General features: G+C 39.0%; 1 protein-coding gene across 27 annotated transcripts in view; it reads left to right on the forward strand.

The window, feature by feature from the left end:
- Positions 1-19,788, forward strand: part of LOC107220941 (ankyrin-3) — a 98,940-nt gene that overhangs the window by 18,164 nt on the left and 60,988 nt on the right. The gene's annotated exons all lie outside the window — the stretch shown is intronic.

The following is a 19,788-nucleotide window of genomic DNA, read 5'->3' on the forward strand; positions in this document are numbered from 1 at the left end:
GTGGCATCACGAAAGAGCGGATGGGGAAACGGGTCAAGAGGTCAAGGTGTTTGCAGGGTGTCAGATTAGGAGATCGCCTCGGATTTGTCACTTCGAGAGTTTTTTTTATTCTTTCATTTTTCTTTTGTCGAGTAAACAAAAGCGCAAATGAATAAATTGAATTAACTAAGAAATGAACCGATGTTATACCCCTAAGTCGATTAGTGCCAATACCGCAGTATTAAGTCGGCAAAACCTCAAATACTGCAACGATCGTTAGGCGACACGTCAATGTTTTCTTTTACATCCGATCACAGAAGCCCCGAGTCATCCTGGGAATTATTTGTGAACTTGTGCACCGTGTAGTTACTCCAAAAACCTTCTCTTGAACAAAGTAGTTTTCACGACTTGCAAGGTGAGGAACAGTTTTTTAAAACCCCCATCGCGAAATACGATCTTGGAATATTATTCTAATTTTAGTGAAAATTGGGATCCAGCCGAATTCGCTCTGTCTTTTTTTAATGTATTTTTTGAACTGATCGAACTGATCCTCTTCTGCAACTTGTTTTTGACCTGTTGGTTCGGCTGAAACCGAATCTTTCGGACTTGGCGTCAATTTTGTACAAAACAGTACTCGTACAGCGTCAAATTCATACCGCATAAAAATTCCTGACCACACTGCGAGGGTGGGGCGCGAGTAGAGCGTTTATAAAGGTTCCACGATGTCTGGGCGATAGAGGAAGCGTGTATATTGTAGGCAGGCATTAAGGTAGTCACAGCTAGTCTGCGTGGCAGCTAAGGAAAAATCGTTAAAACTCCAACTCCAACTCCAACTCCAACGCTTTCATTATCATCGACAACGTCGGTCAAGCATCACCCTGCCCTGCAGCGCCATGGTATTCGGAAGAATTACTGAAACATGCGAACCAACCGAAGTACAGAAATCGTATAGCGGCTATTTTCCAAATTGACTCAGCTAATCAGGATTCAATAGCATATGTAACAAGTTCAAGGGATGAAAAGTTGACAATGTTGGATGTCAAATATTAACGACTATGCAGAAAATGTTAAACTACCACGTTCCAGGCTTCACAGGCTGCTTGCAACATCTTAACTGGTCAACTTTTGTGGGGCACGAATAAAGTGGAACCATGTATCGTACTGATTAACGATGAGGCGAAAATACACCTTTGCTATATATACGATGAAATTTATTGGTCTGGATCATGGGGAATCGGTTGACAAGGCTTATCATGACATTGGGTTGACCTTTGTTTTAACGCGTGACGGGATTCACCCTCGGAAACATATGTATATGTATAACCTGCCCAACTACTCCATTTTACTTTCGTGACAGTGGCTAAGCCTTTAATTAAACATCCATCGTGTGAAAGATGCGTCAGTAGAGGGCGTGCCCGAAGGTCAAACTGCACAGATTTATATGGGGTAAAAAAGTATTCCGGAAGTCCACAATCGCTTACAACTCCAGCTTACTTCGGTGGAAAGTACCCAGTCTTAGTATACTGAAAAATGGGATTCAAGTAAATCTTCTGCCTCGTTCCATTCCAGTCATCTTTTCAATAAACCTCCACAAGTTATATATATGACGGTATAATACATCCTTTGTCAAAGGATCCTTTTTGGATTGGCAGCTGTTACCGGGATACTCTCATCATCCCGAAGGATTGATCGTGTAAATGGTATTCCCGCGTATGTATTGAACGACAGTCAGCATGTAATAAACCTTTACCATACCTAGACTGGCTGCTGCATATGAGCCGTTGGCGACGTCGCGCGACCTACATTATAAGCGAGACAATCAGACCGCAGCGAGTTTGTTCGATCCACGGTATTCCTCCCGCTGTGCTTTAATCGCAAATTTCCCAGGGCTCGAAAGAAGAGCTTTTCTGCAATCCGTTCCACCCGATTTAATGTAATTTGCAGCTTAGGAAACTTATTTCACCGTGTCATTTACCTTTGCAACAAATACAAGTTGATGATTCGCGAGTATTGTGCGCTTTTTGCACATTGAACATACATCAGCACGCCGCTGGAAGCTGGATGTACTCGATTGAAGAATAGCTTTCTTACAGTGTCTTCGGCGGCATCACACCGTATGAATGGCCCTTTCTTCGTAATGTCATTGTTAATTGGATGCAGGGAAGCGTCTGGGGGGAATCCCTGCTGACAATGAGACTGATCATCAAAGCAAAGCATCAGCTTAGCGCGTTGCATGGCACAGAGGCGTGATGCTTCAGAAGCTCGTCGAGTCACATATATTATACATATGGGTGTGTACGTGACTGTAAAGAGTACCTACTTACAAGGCGGAGTTTGAGACATACCCATGACCTATATTTCATGGGATAGGTCAGAGCCGTCGGCGAATCCAAAGCCGGGGATGGAATAAGAGGAGAAACGAAAGCAAGGCAAAGCAAGGCAGGGCATTATTGATCAGGCGAAAGAGGGTGCCTGCCTTGACGGCACCAGCGCCACCGTAGCATAAGCCGTCCTCTCTGATTCTCTATACTGTACGTTTTGTAGCTTGGTAACGGTCTTCCTCTGCGGAGGGAGTCACCTTGAACAACCTTCAGCCGTGTTGCGGACGGTGCGGCGCCGCAGATGTCAGAATTTCCTCCTTCCAGCACCAGCGAGGCACTTAAAACGGGATTTTCTTCTATGTTATGCGGTAAAAATATTGATTCCCTATGACGAATCCACCTTCAACGCCAGCTGGATGGACGACGTACTGCAACCATGTCGCGGTAGTGGCGCAAAAATCATGCTTTCAAGTCACCAATGAAAATAGATTTGACGCAATAAACTGCACGACGCCGCGAAGCGTAGGTTGTAAACTCATCGTGTGTTTTTCGCCCATGCAGGTACTCTCCGCGACTCATCCGGAACGGACGTGCCGTGAATGATAAAGAACTCCAACTACGATTCCAACCTATTATTCACGATTAATAAATTCAAAGCAACGTTAACGTATACCTATCTATTACTTCATTCATCTCACACACAGGCGTATGTCCCATAAATCCCTCTGCAGGGCAGTGGCTCGAACATATAAGTCACTTCATTTTGCTGAAGGGTCATTCTCAAATCGTTCACCGTAGATGAACGGCTCCGCTACATATAACTGTGTAACAAACATATTCCAAAGCTTCGTAGAGTTCTTCATCTTTGTTTTGTTTCGTTCTATTGAAAATAAAATTGACGCCTGACGCCACTACACCTTGCCCGGTGAGATTTGAATTAGGCAATAATCCGAAAATAGTCTTCGGTTCAGCGCAGAGAGCGTCGTTCTTTCGACGCATGCATCATCGACGCGCAAAATACCTGTAGGTATGCAAAACGCGAAGCGGGCTTTTGTACGATTGAGCTTCACGAGCGCCGATATCGATGGTGATCCAATACCATGAAAGAAGGATCTTTCGCCCCTCCCCGTATCGCAAACGCATGATGGAATGGCGCGTTTGCGGTTTCGCACCTACCTCTCACCGGCCTTCGAAATGTATTCCATCTTACAAATTGAAACTTGAATCGTTTAAGCCTTCCAAATACGGCAGAGGTAGGCGAAACGTAAACACAAAGAGTGCTGCCATCGCGTAATACGTTGTAAACGCGTATACGTGTACGTAGTACAGGTATACTGACCCTGATGAAGTGGAGAAATTCATACATTTGCAACGCATTTCTTACCGATTACGTCATTCCTCCGATCGAATCAAATTGCATTCGTATAAACCAACGATTAAGCTTCGCATCGCGTAAGGCATACGTTGACAGATTTGTTTTTTTTTGTATTTTTCAGGTAAGCAGACATCTTCTCGTATGTTTACATCCATCAGTAAGTTTTAACCAACAACGACCAGAGATCTACGCCGAGTTAATCTCCATTGACTTGTAAGTGAGTAAATATTGCAGTAGTATGGTTCGTCAATATCACCTTCGACATACGGAGAATATATCAAGGCCCGAAAGTGTGACGCAGTAGTAGCAGTACAAACAAGTCAAGTGTCACATACGAGTTTGAATATAAACCCATGGTATACCTTGTAACGGTTGGCTGACCTGCACGACGAAAGTCAGCACGATATTCTTTAGCCAATAATTATCCAAGTATCTACACAAAGAGCTGCTCGCATGGGTTCGTATTTCGCAATGAAGTTTTCAGCTTAGTCAAGCTACTTTTTGTCCAGCGAAGATCAAAGCCCAGCCAGAGTATTGTTTAGAGAATTTTTGAAGGACCTTGAGGCGGGTGAACAACGTCAGCGTTTTCTGACTCGGTCACGGCCGTTGGTAGCCGGGTAACCAATACCTGCTTACAATAAGCTTCGTAGGTTCAACTGCCAAACACGGCAATCGGCAACCAATGACTTTACAGCTCGTTACAGCCAAGGTTAAGTATCGGGTGCCACAGGTCACGGTTTTTTCCTTCCGTCAAAAGAAATCGTTTCTCAGGTTACTGGATCGATACAAGAACGGAAACGATTGTTCTTTGATTGAAAAATTCGTATTGAATAGCAGGAATACAATATGACTCTAACCATGGTCGGTTTTACCAATACCGCTACACGAATCACGAAGGATCATTTCACGACTCAATTGATCACTACTGCAATTTATAACGTTTCCGCATCGACGTCGAAATGTATCTACAGTGAACTACAAGTTGCACTTGTTACAAGTTCAGAGTTTTTTAGGTCGTATCATTATAATCACTGAGAGTTCTTCACGACAACGTCCCTTGTCGACGACGATACACTTCATCTGTCGTAAAAATTGCCGATAACATTTCGGAGAACTCGCGGACTCCGATCGACTGCACTTTGCAGGACATCAACGAAAAGCATCCAATGAATGCGGTGCGACACGGCTTTTACATTTCGTGCTACCATCCCGAAGTGCAGTGCGATAGCGATATCAAGGATGGGCCATGTGCCCGATTGCCCAGTTACTTATGCAAGTACCGCGCGTCTCTGACCATTCCAATTACGTTATGTAGTAACGGTACCTCTTTCGGTCAGTCGACTTGTGACAATCAGTCGGAGCTAGACGTCCACTAGCAAGACAGTACGGTACATTTTTACGCTAAACAAGTAGCGCAAATACAGTGTATCAGCTAACGACTGGAACCACGTTGGCGTTATGGACTCGCAGCTATCCATACTCTAAAAAGTACATTATGTTTTGCGCTCTGTTGCTGAACCAACGCAAGTCATGGGTTCAATATTGTTATGGGTTATCATAGTTTGTATTTGTTATGCAAATTACTCGAGTAAACTGTGAAAGAGCAGAATGTGAGGTAGGTACCTGGTCGTTCTCTGTCCACTTTGCCAACTAGCAGTTTTGAGCTGACAGAAAATTCAACTCACACTCTCGTACCGACAGGTACGTCATAAGTGGACGAAGAAACCTGTTTGTGAAGAATCCTGCACGCACGATTGTACGTTCACACGAGTATGTAAAGTATCATCGGCTTCATCGATCTCCGAATTAGCACCTTGTCTTTGTGGTGAACAGTTAACGGTTAAGGCGGCCTTCACACGTCAGGTAAAAAGCGAAAGTCTGTATTATACGGCGAATTTTGTAAAATGGTAGAAAAATTTCTCAGTCTCTTTTTGAAAATACACAAGAATTTAAAATATGAAACTTGTTCAAGTTCTATAACACGTCCATGATTTTGATGAAAGTTCGATGAATTTGATCGTTACTTCTGAGCTTCGTGATCGGCGCCGAGTTAATTTTTATCTAGCCGGTGGGAATCGAGGTGATTTTATATGTTGGTACAGCCAGTAACTGGGACCACGCCTGGCTTCTTCGAAACTAGATGATTAAAGCCAAAAATAGGTTTAACCTAGACCCTATTTTGACATCTACATAAACGGTTTCGCGCATGCCTATTTTTACACCACATAATCCAGTCGAGCCTGTCTTTGGTTTCGGTTTATACTTTGAGGATGAAGGGGGGGGGCGGGGGGGCTGAACTGGTGCCGTGTTTTATGTTAGGTATACGGAACCACGGAGCGTCTGAAAAGATTAAATTAGAGTTTATCTACGCATTACAGCCATGAAAATATTAACTTATGATTAGCTTGAATAGCTGCTGTCTAAAAGTTTTATTCTTAGAGTTTCTAAGTGGATTGTTATGCCTTCCGTCATCCTGTGCATCGCCTACTTGAGAAGTGATTGAAAATAACTGTAGATACCTGTAGAGAAGTAAGTGATCGATGATAAATTTTACAAATAACCAACGAAGAGTGCTGGGCACGACGCTTGTTCCTGTTCTGGCAATCGGCAAATCATTACGAATATTCAGGTCCAAGCGCTTCTGGTCTTTTCATTCGGCTGATTCCGAGGTTCAAAGTAAACCGAGCACGCATGTGAGACTTGAAAGCGAAATCGAGTAAGGACTTCATTTGGTAACTTGACTCTGGAAGGGAAAGTCGTCTACTTCCATATTCGCGTCTTCTGTACGTATATGCATACATGTACAGTGTATAGATGAACGCATGCCTTTCAGACGGTAATTATCGCCGTCACGTCTGCTACTACACGGTAATAAGTAACTATGCAACGATAATACTTATCACAACGAGGCAATCGTTCGCCATCACGCCACTCCAGCATCCATCCAGCACGATGAATCCGAAATTGCTATTACTCGCGATTATTATAATACAAGCAAAGCGACAATCGCAATTATTACGCGTGCCAATGCGACCGTATAACATATTCCTAAGATAGAACCTGGCGCATAGCATTCCGCCCGAGTTCATTTATAAAATTAGAGTAGGTACGCGACCGGCGTCACGATTTTGCAGCGTAGACTGCTGTTGTTGCTAGTTGCGATCGACGATATTAACAACTATCAACGGCACAATGAGCGTTGCTCAATCAGCCACAGTTGCCTAATACGTAATACTGTAACCAAAGAGGACGAGACAATGGATAGTAAATCGCAAAGCTGAACTATTGCAGAGAGTTAGAATATGAGGAATGCGATTGAAGTGACATTGAATGTAACCGCGAATCTATTGCACCAATAACATCCACGTACTACACATGTCGTATGACAATGGTATCGAATGAAAAATCACAGAGGGCAAAGTTCAACTGACACTGTTCCGTGGTCTAAACTCGGGGTGATTCTGAATCGGTGCAGATAATGAGAGTGTTCGAAATAATAAGGTTACGACGTTGAGGGCATTAGTAGTATCATCGTAAAAAGGTATGATACCATATGCTTCGGACAGACGCATACTTTCTGTGAAAATATTTATTCGTACTCATTGCCCTCCAATCACTGGTCGGAAAATAGAAATTAAGCATAAAATAGATACCCGAATCAAAGTAACATCTTAGTACGTAGTTGAAAATCTCCAAGTATACTCAGATGTGGAGAACAGTTTGAATTCCGCGCGATCATTGAATCGTTTCAAGAGAAATCACTGAACTGTATGACAAAAAACTATAACCGTGGATACAGTTTGGCTATAGTATTTTTCTTTATTTTAAAATACACCTGTTCGTGACGCGAACTAGACTTCTTGTTGTTCGTCAAGTATCGCAGCAGCGTTCTGGACCACGTTTGTCTCCCTTATGTCGACGAATATTGGTTTATGATCGGCACTAGACACGCCATTTTTACATATGTAACAAAAACTCTACGAGCTTGGCTAGCTCGATTTAGCTACTAGGGAAACCACCGCGATTCATAGATTTCAACCTACCTATTTTTTTTTCAAAGCCAAGAATTCCACTAGCTGGTGGATACGACTCTTGGCACAGATTGTTGTTTACACTATCAGCAAAATGACGAGTTCTTAAATTGAGGAAAAATCTTAATTGCATAAAAAGTAGGCCGGTAGCGTTGATTTCTCTCGTGAGAAAAATCGTACGGTACAAACTTAGTGATCTGGATTAAATTTATCTATTTTTTTTTTGTCTATTCTTGATCTTATTGTGATAAAATTAAGCTTGAGCTTTACCGAAGAAATAAATAATATAATGTTTCTTATCGTTACCAGACCTAGAATATTCGTTACACTGCAGCATGTTTGTGTTTGCGTGACAAGTTATGCAGCGAGTGATATGTAAGCAGCGAAAAATGAACCATATACATAGACATTTTTTTACCGTTATAAATATGTGCACGCATAGCACATCGCGTGTGTTTATTGTCTTGCAATTAGGACCACGTGTCGATTGTATCCGCTCCACTCCTCAACGAAAATCTTAACCCAGAAATAGTTGCACGTGTGTTTCTGGCACGCATCCTGTGGACTGCACCAAGCATCGAATGCGGTTCTTCGATTCACCAGCCGAACTTAGATGCTATTAGACAAACAGAAGCAGCAAACTCGCGTACACATATTTTTATGAACACAGAGGGAAAGAGAGAAAGAGAGAGAGAGAGAGTCGCAACTGCAATTCTTTTCCCGTTAACAAATGCCGGAGAGCTTAATTTCAATTAAGCATATATATTCTAATTAAATAACAACCAGCTGCATGTCGCGTCGCGTCGGTCTCCGTTTGTCTTCGAAGTCGACGTCTAGCTACACATATACGTACACCTACAATAATCACACGAGCTTTCTTCAAGCTAAAACTATACAAATCCAACGGATTTTCACAAATTTTGGATTTGGAATATTCAAACTGGGAGAAACTTGATTTTCTAGCTTACCGAGATTCCACAAAAATTCTAATCAAATAGGTATCGTTTCAATATTGTTGGAATTTCAGGGAAATTTCACAGTTTACAATTAAATCTGTTTATTTGGTTGATTACATTTATTCAGTTAAAAAGGGGATCGAAATCATCAGTTTTATTGTTTTACTAATACCAAATTGCTGGAATAGTTACTAAAAAATATAGCACAAGTGACTCTAATCATAGAGAGTACTATAGAACAGTAAGACATGAAATTTTTCGATTCTGGCTGCAAGATTCATTTTTTTTTTTTTATTTCCGGAAGTATTTTTATCGGTTATGCATAGTAAAAAAAATTAAAATACTTAAGGACTGTATAGAATGACTAATAATTTTTTTCAGTGCAGTCTGAACAAAAATGTTTGGCAGACACGCAGGAAAATGAAAGTTTTTCCAAGAGGGAAAGAGAAACATACAAATCTGAACGTTATATTGCTGCTTGTTGCATGTATGCTTCAAGTCCTAACGGCTATCCGATTACGTCTCGAACGACAGCTGACTGGATTTCAATACACGTATATATAGATGTTTAATATTACACTCGAATATTAATCTTGGATTCCATAACTGTGAAAACCAATTTTTGCCCACGATAAGAAATGTAATTTATAAGGATTTTTAGCTGCACCCCGAGAAAAAAAATTGATTAAATTAAGGAGAGAGCAGAGACTGGAACCGAAGGATTTTAAGAATAATTTCGTATCTGAATTTAATTCAATTCTAACACAGTTACTGAAACTTCTTCTCAGCTTGCTGAATTCCTTACATCTGAAACGCTCGGTAAACGCTCTCATATTGCGTGTGATTAAATTCGACGATATAATTGATGCGATTTGCATAGATTTGACTGTCAGTTTATTTATTCTTAGCAACTGTAATAGTCACGTGTTTACAGCAGATCGCTAACCAATCGACAAAAAATATTATGCAGTGCAAAGCGATATCTGTGTCGTTGATCTCACATTCGCTGACACCTTGTCCCCGAAGCCTATACGCAACTGCATTTATAAACAAGCATTTGAGCAAACAATATACATTCCGACGCAAAAAAGCGATGCCAAATTCAATAAATCTATATATTTACACGGGTGCAGTAAATTTATTTCCGGATATATTTATTAAATTACAAATAAAAAAAAAGTCCACATAATGTGACAAAACAAAGATGAAAAAAATGCACTACAAGTTTACCAGAATATGAAAATTTTCAGTTGGTTCAAATCGATAACATCCTATTTTTTCAAGTCCATTTATCGTAAACAAATTATTTACCAATATTGACATTCAAAGAAATTCTGATTCGGAGTTCACTGTGTATAAAACATGTAGCCTGCTATAAACATATTTCTTTACGGGTGTTGAGGAAAAAAAAAAAAAAAAATTTAACAATAATTTTTCGTACAGGAACTAAATTTCACTCGATCTCACCAAATCTTTCGTTGATGCAATAAAAAAAAAAAGAGTTATACGTCGCACAACAGCATATTTTTTTCGCCACCCGCGAAGAAATACTTTGTTGAACGAAAAATTCTTTTTTCTCATTGCGCAGACAGAGTTGACGAAGAATAAAAATAAATGCAACACGTATATACACGGAAAAATAAATAATTTTGTTTAAAAGCTTGTCTGTTCCTGTCTCGCTCTAGGAAAAAAAAAAAAAAAAAAACGCTGGATACCGCTGCTGTATTTATAGACGGAGAAGGTTTCGATCGCCGCTCACTGACGAGGCGTTTCCAACTCGGGAATTTGAAGCACCTGATATCATTTTCTTTTATAGCCGTTTTGTTTGTTTTCGTTTCTTTACCACTCGCTTTTCAGCCAGGCCGCGAAAGATTTTGATCGGTAGCCAGAAAATACAGCCGAGCAGTGAGTGACCTACAAGCTCGACGAATCTACTTCCCTCCTTCGATTTCAACGAGTCAAACATTTTCCCTGCAGCCACGAAACGCCTGCTTAAATACAAAAATTCGTCTTAAAGAATATTTTTCGCGCGGCAACTCATTCCTTATATTAATGGTATTGTATTTAATTAATTATACAATGATTGCAAACGTTATACGGCGGGGGAAAAATACCCGCGTACGAAAGTTTACTTAATCGTAGAATATTTCGACGTATGCAGCTAGAGGCAAACCTACATTGGTCAAATCCCTCCAAACAATATCGATCTGATTGGCATTTCTCAATGTAAAATCAAAATTTAAGATATCAGGCCGCCTAATTACCGCGCCAATTACCGGTTATCATCAGTAAAATAGCTGTAAGCCGGTAATAATGAAAATGCCGGTGCCAAGGAAAATACCCAGAATAGGGTAGAATTATAACGGCAGACGAAAAGGTGCATATCGAACAAGGCGACAGTCCAAGAAAGAGAAAGATGGATGGCGATGTGAAGAGGATGCGGCGAATTCGAAGTAAATGTCAGAACTTTTATATTCGCCTTTTACTCCGCGCTTCGGGCACTAAAAACGAACGAGTACATAATTATAAGATCGTGTTACATAAGCATGCGGCCCAAGCTGCAAAGGTTACAAGAACTGACGACAGTTAGCAGCCGCTTCAACTTGTGTCCCAGGGCTCATAACAATAATAACAACAATAACAACAACAATAATAATAATAATAATCGCCGGCACGTTCATCGAATCACGTTTAACTCGTTGCAATAAACAAAGGACAAATCGTCTCTGTGCCTGCCGACGAAACGCTGTGCAAACGGATGCTGACGAGACATGCGAATTTATCTGCACCAAATCTGCACTCTTCAATTGTCTGATACAACATTTTTACCAGTATATATATTATTATATATCCTACACGAGACTTTTTCACTGCAGCCATTATTGCCTTCTTCGTTAATTACTGGGTGATATTTGACTGTAAAAATGATTGATTGTGGTTTTCCATGACTCAAAAAAATGTAGTGGATTTTCTGGTACAGAAACTTATGATATTTATGATACGTATTTCAATGGCAAGCGGTTATAGTTATTGGCGTTAACGTGACAACGAAATGCTAAAAAATATTACCACTATTTTGAAAAGTTAGAATCAATTTGAGGTAATTGAGTTTGCAAGATTTTAGTATGTTGAGATTTATTCGTATAATCATCAAAGTCCGGAAAATGAGGGATTTTACACGGTTAGAAAAAAATTGTCCCAAAAAGTTCACCAACATTTTTGAGTTGATTTAACCATCTTTTAACCTATAGCTAAGTGGGGAAAAAAAAGTATAACTTAAAAATTGAGTCTTGATGTTACAAAAATGTGTGTTATATTCACTAAAAAAAATGTAACAAATATCACAAATATAAAGTGTACCTGATGGGACATTGTGTTTAGTTAAATATTTCTAACAGTGATACTAAAAACGCATCGCCACCGTAACGTGACAGGTTTAAGTCTCATTCATTGGTTAATTACCTGTGAAGTAAAGGTAGTAATTTGACGAACGTGGAGACCTTGAAACGATGCGAGCACACCGCGGAGTAATTAGCTGCGCCCATAACGAGGGTCCGAACATAATTAGCGTTAATTAAAGAGCTTTGAACGTCGATAGACGCCGAAGCTAGAATGGGATGCTTGACACTCGAATGAATTAGAAGACTGCGGAGGATCGAAAAATCAGGCTTTCAACCGAGCTTCGATCACAGATTTATTTCTCGATTTGTTGATCACGAAATTTTCAATCAATACCGCAACTCAGTTAGGTGATGGAAGAAATTCCTGCAGTACTTGTGCAGGTATACTTCGACGAATGATGATGATAATAATAATTTCTAACGATTAACCAACAGTGCTTACCGGGTCCCGTTGCTACGAAACTTGGACCAATTACATCCAAGCCACAGTCGCAGCTTAGATTGACGAGCAAGTTTATGGCGTTGCGAATTGAGAACAAGGATAACTAGATCCTTGAAGATAATCTCCGAGTCACACGGGCGTTATTCAGGCATTTGTTTGCGCAGAGACAGAGTTTCGACATCAATTGATTCTCCGATTTGCTTGGAAAGGTTTTTTTTTCTCCATGTTCTTTTTTCCAAGACCGATATACCTTGACCAAAATCTACATTTAAAAGTATTTTTTTGAATTACAACTATCATGTTTTATTTTTTAACACTATGTGAAAATTGACTTTTCTTTTGTAAACGTGACAACTTTGAGGGTCTTATTGTCAACGAACGGCTCATCGTAGAAGATAAAATACACCGATATGAAATGTTCTCAAGTTTAAATGCATCATCGATAAAAGTCCTACATTTTTAATTTAAGAATTTTTTTTCAACCCCTGATATTAAACTATTTTTAAAAACCCATTTTTTCAGACCTCACAATTTGACGTATCTGATGTTTAAATTCATAAGCTTGCGTGACTGCAAAACGATCGGTGTAGAGAAACAGTTTTTAGGCACTATACGATTACAGGTATCATGACAGATGAGTCGATAATCTCAATTCGTCAAAAAGCAGAATTATATCGCGGATACGTCGAATCTCGTTGAAAAATCGTTGGCGTTGACGGAAAACAAAACCAAATAAAAAAAAAAAGGAAAAAAAGAAAAAGAAAAAATCACAAGCAAATGAACTGTAACGTACGAAATTACGTCAGAGTGATAAATTCGTTGCGAAACAAAAATATGAACAATTTAGTGCAGTGCGTAAAAAAGTTGTCGTAGCCACGCGTTTGCTTACAATGCCGGGAATAAATTGTAAATGTTGTAATGTACGTTGCGCATAAATTTTATCGGATAAAACGGGCCCCGATTCTTCTCGGTCATGCTTCGAAGCCGACCTTAACTTCTTTACGCTTTTAATCGAGTTGCAGTCAACGAACTCCCCGGCCATACCAGCGCTAAACGCTCGTCTCCATCTTATCTCGCCCACGCCAATACAATCCAGTTCCTGCCCTCTTACCTACCCAATATCACCAATTGAATACCACCATAAATCTCTCATCATTTCTGACAACGATAATACGTTAAAGAAAATAATTTAGGTACATGCGCGAAAATTAGCCTGGCAGCAGGCTTCCTTGCATGCTTGGTTTTCTCGATGAAAAAAAGAGGTTTCAGTGGCTATAAGGGTAAAAAAAAAAAATGGTTCCAACTACCAAAAATAAAAGAAAAAATAAAAACAACAAAAACCTGTAGGATGAAATTTAAACCCACTATAACTTGCACCACTTGACGTTGTTTTAATTTTTGTTCCTCGCTCATCTCACATTACCTACTGCTTATCGCTTTCTCTTATCGATTCCGCTATTTTTCGCGGGTATAAAATTTTGGCACATCGTGCGGCCGGCGAATCTTGCACGAGCGGAGTTTCGATGAATTTTGACGCCTCGGTTTTACGGCGTAGACGTGCTCGTGTAATAGGTACACACGTAACGTATAATGCGGCGGGCAGCCGAGTCAAGGATAGTGTTAATAATAATAGTTAGATAGTCAGTTTGGACGTGTGTTCGTTTATACACAACTGGTGCTATAAATAATAGTGACGGTATTACGAATGGTTTGTAGTGTTATTGCCATTCTGCCTACAATTGGCACAAAATAGAGACGCGCGTGAATGCAGCGAGAACGTTAGACGACGATCGTGTTTTGCCGGCAATTTGAGTCACCGGAGTAACGTCAACTCGTTTCGATATTAATTACATGCAGGTACGCACACGTGCGATTGTAAGACGTCATTTGCGTGTAAAAAGACCAACTTCAGGAAAGATATTGTTGCGGATATTTTTTGTTACGTTTTCTGAGACCGAAGTAAATCGTCTTTCGAATAATGAAAATCACGTTTTAATTGCTTTTTTCATTTATATCAGATCGTATCTCGGCGATAAAATGTGTAAGGAAAAGATTGGACAAAGCTCAAAGTCACGAGCTCAAAATCCAAACTGCACTAATTCGGAATATTATCTTTGAAATGTTAAGAACTTCGCGGGTTTCGTCGTCGTTTCAAACTGAATCTACACGAATAATAATAATTAAGAAGAAATAATTCATCTCAGACCTTTTTGCTTTCACTACACGGAAGGTTGTTGCGTCATGTATACATTAGAGTGTGGTAACAATCATTATAGAATTTGATCAAATCTTCGTAAGGTATTAAGGCACTGTGTCATTATAGTGCGATTACAGACCAAAAGATTTGAGCATGAATAATAGCGTACCTCGTAATATCCTCCGCGCACCTTCTATATGTATACAATATAAATACGTACACTTATGTAATAAAATTTGTTGAGTCTAGCTGTGACCTTCTTTCTCTTGGGTGTATATACCTGAAAACACGTACATCATGCATACTAAAATCGAACGTGAACCTTTCCTTGTTGTATACACGTTGCGTTTATTACTTCTGTTTATTAAATAAATTTCAACCCCTAAAATCGAAACTACTTTAATCTTTGATTGATTTATCAACACGCTAAGAAATATACAGCTGTTTAATACTATTCGGTACATCGTTACGTTATTTTTTGCGGTTAGACTGAGTTTAGGTAATTGTATTAAAAACTGACTTAATATTTCCACACTTCTTTTGTTGGTCCTCTCGTCGCATGACGAAGAAAAAATGACTACCATCCGGATGACAATAAGCTGTACCTTTTATAAATAATCAGGTACGTGAGTATCATAATTTTCAGATCTACAGAGACATTTGATAGTCAAACAGTGCGATTTTATACCAAAAAGAACGAGACCTTCAATGTCGGAATAATAAAGAAGTTCAAACTAACGTTCAAAAGAGTTGCGCAAGATAAATGACCAGCCACTCGATGTTTGCTTGTTAATTGCTAAAAACTATCATCGCACATAGGATGACACAAGAATCTCAAACACGAATTCAATCCGATTAATTTTCATAGATAAAATCAATGATACAGCAAAAAAAAAAGAAATAACACGTCTGAGTGCGGTATAAGCTTAAGAAGAGGAATGCAACGAAACATGTTACATGGTCAGACGTAATTCGCGGTTAACAATAAGCAATTACATCTGCGCGCACCTCTGCTGCAGCTGACAATGAGATAAAAATAAATTCCCTTACAGACGAATACGTAATAATGTAATTATAATCGTTGCAGTAACAAACGTACATACAAGCGTGTATCTACTACCGGGAGTAGTGAACTGCGTCTATACGCTTATGCGTTATATCGTGGCGTTTCCATCGTATGCAGTTCGGTGCACATGGCGCAGTGCATTGCGGCATTGCAGCAGGATTAAATAAGAAAAGAGCTGAACGGCACTGCGAGCTCTGTGCGGTAATGTAGCCAAGTAAAGTCCAGCCATGTGGAATAACGACTTGCACGCATGAGTTCAGAGTGTAACATCGAAGAGGAGAAGAAAGCACAAGGCTGCTGCGATCGTCGAATTCGTCTAGTACCTCGCCGCAAAGAAACCGTCCATCTTCTCCCTTCTCTCTACACTTGTCTCTGTGTTTTTCATCGTTATTATACGTTTGCTCGTAGGTGATACGGTGCAGCGAGATAATTGGTCGTTGAGTAACCGATCGACCGTGAATTAACCGGTCGAGTATGCATATATATATATATATATATACACATAATACAGGTATGTATATAGAAGGCCGTGAAGAAATTATTGTACGTATAATCCTACCCTGTTTATATTTTAACGCGACGAGTATATGGCGAGGTAAAAATTTTCCCAAGATGACAAAAATTGTTCCTCTGATGCAGATCCAAACGAGGCTGAAGGCCAAACGTTTTACTGTCCATTCGAATAAGTTAGCGAAGTCCGAAAATCAAAATTTTTGTTCAACCCCTTGGACTCTCTAATACTTTTAAACGAGGGTGAAACTAAACTATATTTTTATATTTCGAAAAAATTTAACACACTTGTCTTCTAACTCTGTTCACTAGCTTCATTGTAATTTTGTCTCACTTTTAGGACAACCCTATTCATTAATTCTTTCATAATTCTTTCGTTCATTTCCTCTCATACTGCGCTGATTCAGGCTGACGACAATTTGCTAATATAAAATTCCCTGCCTCTTCCCATGAAAAAATTCAGAATTTCCTACAACGTCGGGCAGTTTTGACGACCAACAATAGCTCCAGAAATTTTGCACCGTCAATGAATAAAATTGATTTCCTAAAAATACACGACATAATTATAAATTGAATAATACGATTTCCGAATGTTGGTTTGGCTAAATTTACGATGCACTGCTGAAGTTTGATATATATATATACATATATATATATATATATATATATGGGGCATTCCACATCAATTCGACTAAAATCTGACCCTCGCGTTCTTTTTTCTACAATTTTTTATATTTTTATTCTAAATTTAAAAGTCAATTCCAATTTTTTTCAAATCCCCGCCCCCTGAGCCATTCAAATCACGACACGTCTTTGACAATGATTGTAAGATTGTTGAAAATTAAGAAAAAAAAAAAACATGAACATAAACACTGTGGCCAAAACCAAAAATATTCCAATAAAAATTTAAGTGGGCAGGCAGAACGGTTATTTTTTATTTTTTTTTTATTCAATTTATGTATATGTGCACATATTTTTTGTCGATAAACGTGAAGTCAAGACCGTGAATATGCAGGACAAGGTTGATAAGTTAATCATCTATGTGCCGTAGGCATATAAAATGCCCTGAATATTCAACGAGTCGATGAACAAATAAATGATGCGTTCACATCATCAGGATTATCAATTTAGGAACATATTGTGAGTCATTTAGTTTTTTGTAACGATCTCAAAGGCGAAATCTAGCTCGTTACAAATATGGTTAAAAAATCGGAAAACAACGGTAACTAGTGAATCACCTGTAAAAATATGTATAATGGATATTCTATTTCAGCCCGAATTGATTCTTAAATCTCCATTATAGGAATCGACTGTACGCAATCTAGCCGTTAAGCATTCGACCCAATTTTCTTTATCTGTATAATTTACAGTTCCATGAAATTTCTGAATTTTTTCATTAGCGTATACGATCTTATATAGATGTATATAAAATGTGTCTTTGACGCATTCGAATAATTATTAAGAATATCTAATTACTGCGTTAATTAACCGTAATTCAAAGTATGTAATTTCTTATCGTAATTCAAGTAACTTCTTTGACGACGGAAGAATACCGTCTTTATATCGTATGAATGAAACTGAGATAGTCATACTTAAATTATCCCCGGACTTATGAACGAGAAAAAAAAAACTTGCGCAACAGGAATGATAATTGTAAACTGTTATTTGATTTGAGACAAAAAAAAAACCAATTTCTAGCGAAACGATAAAATCATTTTTTGCACCATTCCCGTTCAAGTTATTATACAGTGTATTGAATAAAATTCTTCGATATCATTGAAATGGATAATGATTCGCGGAAAAAAAAACTGAGAGGATATGTATAATTGAGTTTCAGAGTTGGGACGTTAATCTAGCGAAAATCAAAACAAAAAATATAAGTATCAGACTCGAGGTGGGTCAGGGTTGAATAAACGTTACTCGAAAATACATGAGGATAGCCCCGTATATACACGAATAAAAGTCTGTTGCCGGATGAAAAGTGAAAAATGTGTGAGAAGAGAGCGTACAACGTTTGTTCCACACCTTCGAATACGATAGATAAATTATACGCGTATTTTTAAGCCTGATGTCAGGACGACTGGGCATAAAATTATACCGAGAAATCATTGCCATCTATTTGTGGTTTAGTAAATGGCCAAAAGTATATCCGGCAAATAGGTAGGCTCTACTTTATCCGTATTATTTCGAAGCGTAAAAAGTCATGACATCGCGTGATGTTAAAGTGTGGGCTGTTAGATCAAAGCCCATCCGCGAACAGGCAGCGGCAATTGTCAAAATTACTCAAGCCTTGACCGCTTTGTGGTTCCTCCAGAGGGATTGTCGAAACACTCGCGTCGGCGAAAAAAGAATAGACAATAATGGAAATTGTAGCAAGCCTTGAATTACACTTATATTGTATAAAATTTCAAACAATTGACGGTATAATTGTTGTTGGCAATGCTCCTCCAATTTTTATCTCAAATCACAATGCTACGTCGTTTCGTTTATCTTCATCGTGTAACGAATTAGAACGCTGTTAAAAACAGCAATGCGATTTATCCGAGGGTGAAAAGATGGTTGATCCATTGCGCCATAAGTTGTTCGATTTTATTGTACAAAATGCACACGCATTGCATCAATCTATATTGTTTTTATTAATATTCATTATTTATACATGGTACGGAATAATACGGATAAATGGGATGACGCATTCGCGTTCGATTCGCGCGCTTCAAAGGAACGATTACGTCGTTTATCGTATATAAGTAGGTTCTAATCTCGGTTCTAATACTACATAGATACGATAATAAAAAGTGCATATTGGTAAGCGTCAAAATCTAAATTGAACAATTGGATAACTTGTGAACATGTACCTACATCCGCGCCTATAAATTGTACAACGCCGAAGTCTTCAAGAGATAGTTGAAAGACGAGTTACTTTCGTCTAACGGATAGTTAAGTAGCCACAATCAGCTCTCAGCAACGCAAAGCGATCCGCTCAATTCGATCCGCTCAATCCGTTAAATGGATAATAATTAGCGAATGTTACAAGATTTGACAACGCGTCAAAATCTGCGGTAGCGAAAAAAGAAAAAACGGAATAAAAATTCGTCCTCATCGACCGAAGATGAGAAAATCAGCTTCCTAATTATAAAAAAAAAAAAAAAAAAAAAAAAAAAAACGATGATTCACTGTCCTGACATCATCTGTAAAAGAATTTTTTCTCTGCAAAGGAATTTTAAGCCCTACAATCGCGCATAGAACAGACACGAAACTTGCTTAGAATTTTGTTTTCAACAACGAATAGGAAGTACGGGTGGATGCGTCTAGGCGTGAACAACAACCGGAATGGACTCACAGAATGCGTATCTATCTCACGCCTCCAGGAATCTTACAACGAAACCTGCATCGCGTGGTGCATCGTCAAGAGTCGAGCGTTGTTGGAAAAATTACCGCGAGAAAATTTCATACCGTGCACTTGCAAGAGCCGTTCGCAAATTGCATTCACCGTGTAAAGCAGAGCTTTAT

This window comes from Neodiprion lecontei, chromosome 1 (assembly GCF_021901455.1).
Source record: "Neodiprion lecontei isolate iyNeoLeco1 chromosome 1, iyNeoLeco1.1, whole genome shotgun sequence".
NCBI lineage: Eukaryota > Metazoa > Arthropoda > Insecta > Hymenoptera > Diprionidae > Neodiprion > Neodiprion lecontei.